This window comes from Tympanuchus pallidicinctus, unplaced genomic scaffold, assembly GCF_026119805.1.
Source record: "Tympanuchus pallidicinctus isolate F22 unplaced genomic scaffold, pur_lepc_1.0 scaffold2, whole genome shotgun sequence".
Taxonomy (NCBI): domain Eukaryota; kingdom Metazoa; phylum Chordata; class Aves; order Galliformes; family Phasianidae; genus Tympanuchus; species Tympanuchus pallidicinctus.
Genome location: NW_026294721.1, coordinates 48633783 through 48646587, shown reverse-complemented (window position 1 = coordinate 48646587; position 12805 = coordinate 48633783).

The window sequence follows — 12805 nt, the reverse complement described above, 5'->3', positions numbered from 1 at the left end:
AATCTTCTTTACAATCTTTTTACAGCAGACTGTTGATTGTAGCAATGTTTGACAGATAGCTGTACAAGCCATTAAGTCCAGGATTTGACCATGAAGCAGAGATTAGGATTTCTATTTTCTACTAGTTTTCCTATAAGCAAATATATTTAGGAGCAAGAAAAGAACTTTTAAGAAAGCAAGATTTACAAAAAAAACTTGAGAAATTGAGCAAGTACTAATGGTTAAAATCTGTCTGAAAGGAAGGACTGATGAACTTTTGTCATATCTAGAAACACCCATTTCTGTGTTTCCATTCAGCAGGTCTTACATATTATCAGTTCATCAATAAAAATGTGACACAGTGATCTAACACTGATAAAGAACATCATGGAAAGAAATTTCATCTAGGATTATTGTCACCCCTGGAGGGCCATCAGTAAACAGGTGAGTCAATTTTCAAGAACTTGAAAGGATGACACAGAGTTCACAAGACTGAAAGGAAATCACATTCTTTCAGTCTTTTCTTTCTAGTTACTTATGATGTTGATTGGGTTCTTCATTCTGTTTTGTTTTGCTCTTCAGAGCAAAGGGAGAACAATCCATAAATTCTTACATGCCCAGCAGTCAATCCAGAGAGGGTCAGAAATGAGCCTTTCATTTAAGGCGGTGGTAATCCCAGGAAAGTTAGGAAAGTTATGTTAGAGCCTTTTCATTCCCAGGTTTGTGTCTTCACTTTCAAAAATAGACATATTAAAACTGGTGATATATATTACACAAACACTAATGTTGGTATTAATACATAATTAAGGTTTCTAATCTGTTTCCCAAAGCAATAGGAAAATACAGGATTTAGGAGAAATTTACAACATTCACCTGCTCAGAAAAATGTGTGGCCTCATCATTACTCTTGAGGAAAATGTAGACTCAAATTCACTGAGACAGAAAAAGCAAGCCTGTTCTCCTCAGCCACTTGCTATAGAAATAAGTCTACTAAAATAGAAACTGGCTATCAGGGATATCAGGTAAATCAACTATTCCAGGATCTTGTAAAGCTAAAACCACAATTCTTAAAAGAATTTGTACAAACCATATCAGTTGTAACAAGTAAAATATAACTTATTAGACTACAAAAGGGTTAAATTTATTCTTTCCAGAACTTAAAGGCTATATTTCTCATTTTAATCTAAGCTATTTTTTTATTCTTTCATACTTCCAAAGTCAACTAAAAAAAAAAAAAAAAAAAAAGAAACCTTACATTTTTCTTCAACATAGCTTTACCTCATGCAGTAGATAAAAGGGGAAAAAAGGTGAGCTATTCTAGGCTACACACTTACGCTGCAAAGGGGCTATTATAGGTTTACTGCTTGAATGTAATGTCAAACTGCAATTGTTACTTTATAAAAATTTTGGGCATTTCAGGTAATGGACTTCAGTTTTCAGTGATGTGTACAATAACTGATATACTAATTTACAGAAATAAATTCATACAGAAATACATATAAATGGACACAAAAATACATACATCTATATGTTTAATTATGTTATTTGTACAACTCTACAAAATGATGCATCCTGTGGATATACAAGACTGTAAACAGGCTACTATATTATACTCTATAATACGGTATTTCTAAGTCAGATTTTTCATCTTTCCATTTTCTAATTTCCATCTCCTTCAGGTGGAAATCGTTTCAGTAAAATAGATAATTGCTTCTGCTTTGCAATGTCAAACAGTTTGCCTCAGGTTATGGCAGTCTCTAAAGTTAAGATGAAAAAAAAGAAACCCTTCTAATTGTCTTTCTTTCTTTCAAGTATTCTTTCATCTCACTTTATTCAGTGGTATCTATTATCATATTTTTCCATTGTTTTTTCTTTTCTTCTGCATTCCTGTATTTAGTACCATACTTACTTCCCATCTTCTCTACAATCCAGCTTCCATTTTGAATATAAAAATTTTACTATGGCAGAGGAGGAAACTTAGAATACAGGGCAGTCTTACTGTTCAGTCCACAACATTTTCAGTATCAGTCATAAATCTGTTTTTGTCTATTTTCACATCCAGAAAGACATTCTGTCAAAAATTCTGCCATACCTCAAAATGGAAAACAAAAGATTGTTTGAGACTACTAATTACATATAAATTTATATATCCTGTCATCTCTAAAATCTTATGATAATATTATCACTTATTTCCATATCTATATTTTCCATAGTCTTGCCTTACTTTCACTCCTTATCATAAGTTCTAAAATTGTAGCCCTCTTCTGAAAATGACAAAGCACAGACTGATGAATGGGTGAGAATGAAAACCAGTGCTAGCTCCTGATGCTATCAAATTGTGAAAGGATCAGTGGAGTAACAATCTTTACGAGTCTCCTTTCACTGCTATCATAAAATTATACTTGTGTATCGAAAGGACTGAAGAACAATTTTCAGCCTTCTGTTCAAGGACAGCTCTCTTCTACACCAGTGTGTAAATTTTATGACATCTTCAGCTGCAAAAGCAATGCATTGATGGGATCTTTTGCTGATTCTGTATGTTTTCTTCTTAATTTTAATCTAAAAATAAGATCTAAAATCAGATTTTAAAAACCACGCTCACACTATGCGCAACCATAGATTTGTACTCATGGATCCAAGCAATATTTAATGCAAATAACCAATTAAGCATGTTATCCAATAACTTTTTTTAACAGGTTGCTTAAATATATAGTTTTCCTATCTCCATCTTTTTGTCCATTTTATATTTTGACATAAATTATGAAGACTGGGTTTTTGGTTCAGTCCAAATGCCTTGGTTGAAGTAAAATTCTCTACATTTTTTTTGTAAAAGCCAGAGAGAGGCCAATTCTCCTGGAACTGGCTTGTAAGAGTTCTCCAAATTTTTATACTTGAAAAAAATCTACAAGCTCTTTGGTCTTGTTTAACAGTTTGGTCAATACAAATTATTATTTGTGTAAAATTTTGTCTCTGCAATAAGTAGGGAATCACAACTTTTTTCAAAATTTGATTACTGGAAATATACTGGAAACTTTATTCTATAACGTAAAACAGCACTATATGTGGTAAAATATTACCATATTAATTATATACTCTCCTGGAACATTCACACAGCAGAACTCAGCTCAAACTACCATCATGAAATGCTGTTTAAAGAAGGTATGAAGATCTTATTAAAAAAACAAACAAACAAACAAAAACCTGAAATAGATGAGTTCTATCGCACTTCCTTATTGCATTATGCAAATAGATTTTTAAATAAAAAATAAACAACATTCAAGAGCTCTTAACTTTTTTTTGTGCAATTGATGATGTTATAAATTAAGTTAGAGGCACAAAATCAGAATTCTAAGTATCTGCAGCCAGCTTTAAGTCAAAAATAAATGCAAAAAAAAAAAAAAGAAAGCCAACGATGGATAATGTTACGCTCTGAAAGAAATTACTCAAATATTCTAGTAAAACCAAGCAATGAGATGATTTTAAAACATAATAATAGTACAATAAAACTCTCAACCTAGCATGTACAGGCATAGCCATTTTAATTGTCTTAAATATGACATTTCTTTGATAATTTGACTTAAAAAATTTGAAAGAAATTATTTCTGAATTGTTTACAGAGATGTCAGTGTAGTTAATTTATTATTTACACTAAGTAGAGGTAATGAGGGAATGAAATATTTATATTTAAGTAGGTGTTCTGATGAGACAAAGAAGTTGAGTAAATTATTTCAAAGGAATTTCTTCGAAGTACTAAAGGCAATTACATTACATTGTAAATTATTAACCTGTGGTTAATTGTTTTCATACAAATAAAAACTAATCAGTGCTTATTTATATCTGTAAATAAGTCTGTAAATCTGTAAATAAAAATCTGTAAATATCTGTAGTCAGTATTTATAAACATATATATATAGTATATACTTACTGCCTATTTAGGTACAATATATACTATTGTACCTAATACCATGTATAATAGTATAAGTTTATAAATGTAGACTTAGAATCTGAGAGTAACTTGTAAGCATTAAAGCATGTTGTAAATTTAGTCTTCTAAAATATAAATAAAACGGAATGCACTTGTATTTAAATCTGAAATATGAACTGTATTCCTTATTTCCAAAATAGGCCTTGTAATCTGAAAATTCTACTAAAGTTGTAATGAATTAAGCATAAAAAATAGTAAATTTCTAACTTTCCCTTTTTTTCTCATTAACTTGTAATCCTAAAGAAGACACACATCATTCCAGCTCAGAGTCATATTACTTATTGTCTGTTCAGACAATATCATAGAATAATTATGCAATATAATTTTTATCTTTGTTCTGGGAGGTGTGGCTCAGTGCCTACTAACTACACAATTAAATGCACTACCTGAATGCAGATTTATTCCACTTCAGAAATTTTCATATAGTTATCTTTAAAAAAAAAAAAAAAATCACGGTCTCTGTGCTTTAAAAATGTACATTAAAGAAAAAAATCTGAAATAAAACTGAAGCCAATTCTGATTTCTAATTCAGTTCTTTGTAGGATTATGACTTATAATCATACAAATAAGGACACAATTAAAAGTCTGGTTTCCAGTAATTTTTTGGAGCACTGCATTGGAACATACAGGATCATCTTACAGAACTGACCTCAGAAGAACAGATTCAATTTAATTCCTGATGCAGTCATCTCAGTAACTGTGCTTTGCATCATAGAAGCTCTAAGGTTGAAGGGAAAAAGCTGGTCTGGTTCTCCCATTGTGTGGAATACAAATATCCAATAAAGATATATTTTTAGGAGGTTTATATAGAACACAAGGAAGATATTGTTACTATTTTTTAACATACAGCACAAACCAATTTTTTTCCATCTGTCATGGAAACAGCAAATCACCTTCCTGAAATCATGGTAGGAATCTGACGAATAGAATCTGGTGACAAAGCATTATATTGCTATCCTGTCTTAGAAACCTTTTTTTTTTTTTTTCCCCAATTGCATTCTGTGAAGAGGTAGAATTACTTCTTCATGAACTTCCTTAACTGCTCTAAAATCCAACTTTAAGCAGATATTGTACTTTGCAAAATTGCAATGACCTTAGAGGAAATGAAAAGAAGTCTACTGAGCACTGGTTGTGCTGATACAACACCATAAGACCTTCCAGGAAAGGCACTCTATTTTGTTATAATGGAAATATAAAATAGTAAAGGAAAATGCTTTTCCACTATCTGGTATTCTAAGCCCAAGGATCCATCTCCATCACAACTTTTTTCTTTGGGAACTCTTTGAAACTCTTCCCAGTTCACAAATACTAGCCTATTCATTACCCTTTGTGAACACCCTAATATCGCCTGGATAATTCTTTACTACTTTGCACATACAGTAAAGACAAAGCTTTCTTCTTCCTTCTTTCCCTCTCTTTTTAGTGTCAACACAATTTTAGGTGTTCTCATATTCTTCAAAACATTTCAGGTCAACCAGATATGCAAGGCAATTTTTAAAAAGCTTGTGGAATCTGGTGTAAGAGGGACAGCGGAACATCTGAGAACAGAAGATGAAGCAACGAAATTGTTCTTTCTTCTGTAACTACTTCCCTCTTGTTTGCAATTCTATTGTGCTGCAGAGTGAAGGAGATAAAATTGTGCAATAGTTTTAAGCCTTCTCTTCATTTAGGAAAGCTTAATTAACAGAATCCAAATACATTTCCTGGACTTATGAACCCCTTATTACATCCAAACAAAGTCTATCTTTGTGAAAAGGTTGCTAAGATCATGGAATATTGCTTATATACTCACTTAAAATTTGTCTGTATTCTCCTTCCACTACTGATGTTTTGTTCACATTCTAGATTCTTGAACCTGCTGCTGTTCCATGTGAACATTAATCAAGAACTATGGAAAAGTAACCTCTCAATAAAATAGATGGCTAAACTGGTAGTACACTTGAATTGGAACAGTGAGAAGTTATGGCAAAAAGTACAGAGGAACAAACTTTAGCTATTCTTTTAAGATTTCAGAGAACCAGGGGTGAATATTCCCTAACTCTAGGCAAAGCAATAAAGAAACAAATTAGTAAGCACAATAGCCAGGGGAACAATAAATACGTCCAGTAAGTCAGACACAGTGCATATGTGGCTGATAATTTAACACCATGAAAGGAGATTACAAACTGCAGTGGTGCAGTGAAATTCAAAGCTCCTAAAAGATTTAGTGCAAGCAGCACAAGGTAGCCTTAACAGATGACAGAATATAACAGAGAAAGCACAAATAGTGTCACAGATTTTAGAATACTAAAAGATATGAGGCAGTATGGAAACTATGTAGATAGACATAAAGCAACTTTTAGCTGCTTAATCTCTACTCTTTCCAGCAGTAGTTTGGCTGGCAGATGGGGAAAAAAAATCATTATAGACAGGCTACTTTAAAAAAAAAAAAGTTTAAAGTAAGCTTTGACAAATTGAAAAAAATCAATTCTTGTGTCTCAATTCATGATTTAAACAATATAAATCCCTAAGCAAATTTGTTACAAAGTGCGATAAGAGATAAATCAAGTGTCTTTGGTAGCCTTCTGAACTACTGAAAGCTCATCTCTGAAGAAGAGTTTTATTATTTTTACATGTGAATCTCACACATAGTTATATTTTCTCCTTCTAGGAGTAGCATCTCAGGATAGGCCTGAGACAAACAGACTAGCAATAAAAACATAAGACAGCCTAAAAATTATTTGCCATTTTGTGCTTGGACTCATTAATTTCTTCTGCCCTCTTAGAACAAAAATTATAGATCTGAAGGGCAACAGTCTTCTACAGTATCATAGAAAAAAAATTAAAAATTGAAATAAAAATTGAAACTAATTTTAATAAATTACGTACAGGCAGCAAATAAACACAATCCTGATATATCAAAAATAATCATAATTTGATGAATATTCACCAAATGTTTTTTAAAAATGTTTCTTCATGAGACATGTGTTTGTTTTCTATCAAGTGTTCCCATCATAGCAACTGAATTTTCTTTAATGTTTCAAATGACAATTTTCTACATTCCAAAAGGCACTCCTACATACCTAATCTTTGTCAATGAAAACAAACAAGAAAACCAACCTCACATTGACAATAAAGCTTTGCAAGAACAAAGTTATTTAAATAGCATTATCTGCTATTTGTCTTATTCTATATTGCCATTTTTTCCCCACTGAGTGCTAATAAGCGCTTGCAGTTGAAGAGGTTTTCGTTTAACATCTGTCACTTGTATCCAGAAGTAGCACCTACAGGGAACTGTCAAATAGATTGTTATTCTCCTCTGTAGCACCAGCAAATCTGTCTCACATCATTTACATACAAATAGTTATAGGCATTCATCATTTCATTATGCTGACTGCCTCACTGTTCTAATGTATAATGTCTCTTTAATGAGCCTCAAAAAATACAATATTCCTTGATTTATGACTGCTTAACTGAAAAATTATAGATTGACAAAACTCATCGTAAAGCTTTTTTTTTTGTTCTCGCTACCTTGCACTTTAAGTTTAACAGTGACTCCTCAGTTAATCTCACGATTTGTTTCTCTGACAAAAGATCAAATTTTAACACCAGACTTCCCAGTCATTACTGTTTTAATATGTGTACTTTCAGTATAACGAGAGAACAGCATAGAATTTGACAAAATAAAATTGATCACTTTTTGTCAAAGAAATAAATGTATTGGACAATTTGTTTCAATATTATTATATGCCAGTTACAGTAAGTTCCCTAATTTATGTGGAATACTGCTGTACCAGTCATGCAGAAGTGACTCATAAATGAGCCAGTTCACATGTTCATGTACACTGAACTATGCTTTATTGAGTGAATTTCAATTATTTCATATACACAAATGGATACTGCTAAAAATATCTTTGCCATTAAAACCTATTGCATGCTAAAGTATTACAAACATATCTAGGACAATAAACAGAAAGTTGGGAATGAAAGAGGTAAACACTTTGTTCACTTGACTGCACTCTGTTCTTATATGAAGTTTCTCCCTCTACATCTCCACATGTTTATAAAAAATATCAGCATTCAGCCAGGTAATCAGTTTTTTTACTATCCAAGGTGAAAGAGTATGAAAGCAGTGTTTATCCAAACACTCACACTAGCCTCTAGAAGCAGCAATTTTTACAAAGTGTGATACTTTGTTTCCAATAAATATACAGTTGGTGTTTGAATGCTTTTAGTATGTAAGAAAGTATTATATCACAAGCTTTTTCCACAATAGAGGCAAATGAAACGTTTTACTCCCCTGTGCATTCTCCACTGTCTAATATAGCTTGAACTTACACTGTAGACATTACATGTTGACCATACAAGATTGTCACTCTCCTCCATCCAACCATTCATTTTCATAAAAGCTGTAGAACGTACTATAGAGAACTTCCTTTTTATTTCAAAATTTCCCTCCTTCCACAGAGTTCAAGTAAACAAGTGCAGATTCAAAAAATTAACACTGATATATATCCTTACAATGTCTAATCTCATATATAAGCATTGCTTTCTAGTTTCAAATTGTGAAGCCAAGATGAAAAGTCTATCCAGTGAATGGAGTGTTAAACAACAGGTGGCAAACAGAAATGCCTAGATTCCGCTGAAAAGTCAACTTTAAACAAAAAAAAAAAAAAAAAAAAGACTAAAGGCATTTTTAAAAGCTTTTTCAGTAGATGCACACTTACTAAATAGCAGAAAATAAAGTGCAAAAATAACACATCTATTTGACTCTAAATTTCAAGTGCTCAATATAATAAGAATTCTTCTTTCTTATCAATCCATATTTTAGTTACTTTGTAGTGAATATTCCAGTTAACATCAATGTCTACTTTGTAATGATTTCAAGAAGTCAAACTCCTGAAGAACATAGGTATATCGTCCCATAATCAATTTGTACCTCTACATATTTCAACCACACAAAAATGACATTCTAACAAATAAACAAGTAAAAATGTTTTTTAGTCAATAAACCATAAAACTTCCATGATGTTTTTTTATACGTGAAATTTATAACTCTGAAACCAGAAAATTAGGTACATCAACTCAAATACCTCTTACAAATAACTCAAAGCTCAAAATTATATGCCTGGATGCTTTGTGAATTCAAAGGATTTAAAAATATTCCATTTATTTCATAATAATAATGAGGTTTATGTCTCAGCTTGTACTAGTGTGATGAAGTTCAATTTTAAAAATACTTAATAGTTACTTTACCAGTCACAACCAATTCTCTGACTGTACATCTGACCATCACTGAATTCTATTTCTTTCTATATTCCTTGATACAACTGCCAGGAATATAACTAAGAGTAATAATTGATAACAAGGGGTTTCCTACATCTCTTAAGCTGTGCTATCTAGTAGTAAGAATATAAAACATGGAAGAGATTATAACTGGTTGTTATTCTATTTCTGGGAAAATGAAGAGAGTATTATAAAGACATAGTATGCATAAGGACAATATTGTTCTCCGTATAGTCCCTCATTGTCATAATTGTACTTTTGCTTTTGTTGCCTTGTGATTTCATTGATACACAGCTCCTATATATAGTGTACGGAGTTATCATTTCTGAAAAGTAACTAACAGTATTTGACTCTCAATTTTCACTTCTCAATCTGAATTTAAGAAAAAGCAGCGGGGAAAGATCTGTCAGAAGATCTGTGTGCCTTTATCCTTCTATTTTTTTCAATATTTTGTGCACATATAAATATATGGCAGTTTTTCTTAGATCAACTAAATAGGCCAATTTTTCTTCATTGAGAACTGAATAACACACTGATAGTCTACTTACACACTGATAGAATCTACTTACAAAAAGATGTTGTTGTAAGTGGATTTAAGACTTCATTTGGTGTAGTCTTCACATGGGAAGAAAATCCAGAGTGTATTCTGATCCTATGATGAATGTTCTCCTTTTCTGGACATAAACCTAGGAAATAACCAGTACAGAATAAGTACAATCATATGTGGAAAACACTATAATCCAAGTCATTACAAACAGTAAAATTTAAAAGAAAAAACAAACAAAAAAGTACACCATTATCCATATGCAATTATTATTACAAAAGACAAAAGTTTAAACTTTGTCCTCATATAGCACTCAAACGACCCCAGAGTCCTTCAATCTTACAGCTGGCAAGTAGAGCATTTTGGGTTTATTACATCTAAACAGCCATCTGGTGGCCTAAGAAGAGGAACATAATGACCACAAAGTGAAATGACACAGCCTTCAAAAAGAGTGCAACCGGATTCTCATTCAACATGAAGAAAAACCATAATGCATAGAACGTGTAAAATCAACAGTCATCTATATTTTAACAGCAAAGCTCATTCATAATTCCTACATGTTTTTTTTTCAGTAGAAACAGAAGAACCTTCTATTCCTTCTTCTGATTACTATTCACATAGTTGGCAGAATTCTACAGAAAACGACTTAAGAAGTAATAGGAGTAAGGCATAAAAAGAGCATGTTTACACCTCCTAGCATTTCTTACAGCAAGCAGGGTTCAGCAGGAACTTGCTTCAGACCTAAACCAGTATGACAAATGCCTGTTCAACCCCTCTTTCAAAACATGTAGTCAAAGCTTGAGGTTTCAAAGCTGAAATAAATTTCAGATTAACAACTCACTGCTGGAGTTAATCATTCTTACTTTTCTTTTTCTCATCTCTTGCATTCAAGCTTTGCTGCAAATTAAACCCACTACTTCTTGTCATATATAAATCGGAGGTAAACATTTATGCTGATCTCCTTGGTAACACTATCATAATTCTGATTTTACAGGCTAAACAAACCTGGTTACATGACTTCTATCTATGCTTTTAATAATTTTATGAACTATCAATCTGTTGTGTTGTGGTATTGTTGTTTTTTTTTTTTTCTTTTTTGCTGCTTTGTTTGTTAAAAAAAAAAAAAAAAAGGACAGATCTATAAGGGTGTCTGGGTAACTGGATGCTTATACCAGGTTCCTAAAGATTGGTGGATATATTGGTGGTTCAGTAGTTTCAGACAGTTCCCTTTGTGTATCTGCTACAGATTGTCAACCCTGTAATTGGTTAGGTAGAAATTAATATGCTATGCCTCAATTCATTAAGAATGACAGAGGCATGAAATGTTTTCTGATTTGCCAAAGGATGTCTGCCAGGCATTTTAACACCTCTTGAGCACTACTGCATCTCATATGAAAGAAGGGCAAACATTTATGTAAGATACCAAAAAGTCTGGAACTGGCTACATGTGTAACAGTATGGCATGGCAAATATATTGTCCCCATATTCTTTCCTGAAGTGTTAGAGGTGATTCCTCATGGCTGAGTACTCCTGCGCAGTGCTTGTGCTCATTCATATCTCTATTATATGTCTAATATTTTCCACTGTATCTAGAATTAACTATAATCATTTTCAACTTGAATAATGTCTTCTGATTGCAGCAAGAATATTGTCTATTCTGTTGTATAAAATACTGATGAAAATATTGTATGGACTATTATGGAATTCCACTTCATTTTTTGCCCAGTGTCATGGTATGGCCTTTTGTCATGACAAGATATGGAAATGAAGCCTTCTGGGAGTTGTAATTCATTCTTCTCTTTTGAGACTAGGAAACAGGAAATACTGACAATCCATGGAACTACAGCATTGTCTTCAACTCCCAATACACTGCATTTTGTTATGATGTGGAATACCAATGAAAAACCATCAAACCCTGGCACACAGCTACTGGAAAAAGAGTAAAAATAGTGACCATGATGGATAAACTGCAACATGGGACATTCCATTTGAACATGAGATAAATACTTCACTACTGTGAGGGTGACAAAGGACTGGAACAGTCTGTCCAGTGAGACTATGGAGTCTCCTCTGGAAATATGCAAAACCCACCTGGACACTTTCCTGTGTAATCTACTCTAGAGAACCTATTTCAGCAAGGGGTTGGACTTGACAGCTTCCAGGGGTCCCTTCCAACCACAGTGGTTCTGTGATTCCATGAGTAAATAATGAGAGTGTATTTTTCCTCAGAACTTGTATGCTAAGTTTAAACCAGTCTTATGTAGACCACAATTTCCTAGCCTACCTAAAATAAATTCTCCTGGATTATAAAAAATGAAGTTTACCAAATTCAAGTTATATCATCTCTTTTCTATATCTTCAGGCTTGCTGCAATATTTTTGACAGAGATAGAGTGATTTTTTTTGTTCCTTTAAAATCTATGTTTGTTGTTCATCATCTCTTATAGGGACTTAGAAAGAACAGCCTGATAGTTTAAGGTCCCTCATGGAAATTCAGTGAAGACAAATATGTATAGTTCTTTGAATATTTCTCCACAACATGCTGTCAATCCCTTTCTAAGCTTTTGAAATTTCACCACCCTTAAGCTCTCATATTTGTTACTATATATCTTGTAAAGATTTATGTTGTTTGCTTGTTTCCATGAGTGCATATCTTCTGGCTTCATAATTCATAGAGACAATCATCTCTGCACAAAATCAAGATCTGAACAATGACTATTCTTTGTTTCTTGTTGATGTATCCTTGCAGTTTGAGAATTGTACTAATTTATATATATATGTGTGTGTGTGTGATTTTCTGAATAATTAGTTTTGATAGCTAAAGTTATTGAGGAAGGTTCTTATCGATTGATCACCCTCGATTCCAGAATCAGGATCTACATTTTCTATTGCTTTCTATAAAGTATTCATTCAAGAAAGATTAAAGGAACATGGAATAGGTTAATAACTGTTATGTTTTATTTTTAAGATCTGATGAAACTGCACATGGATTTGACCCATCATTCCCTCTGACCTTTCAGTTAAAATTTCTTC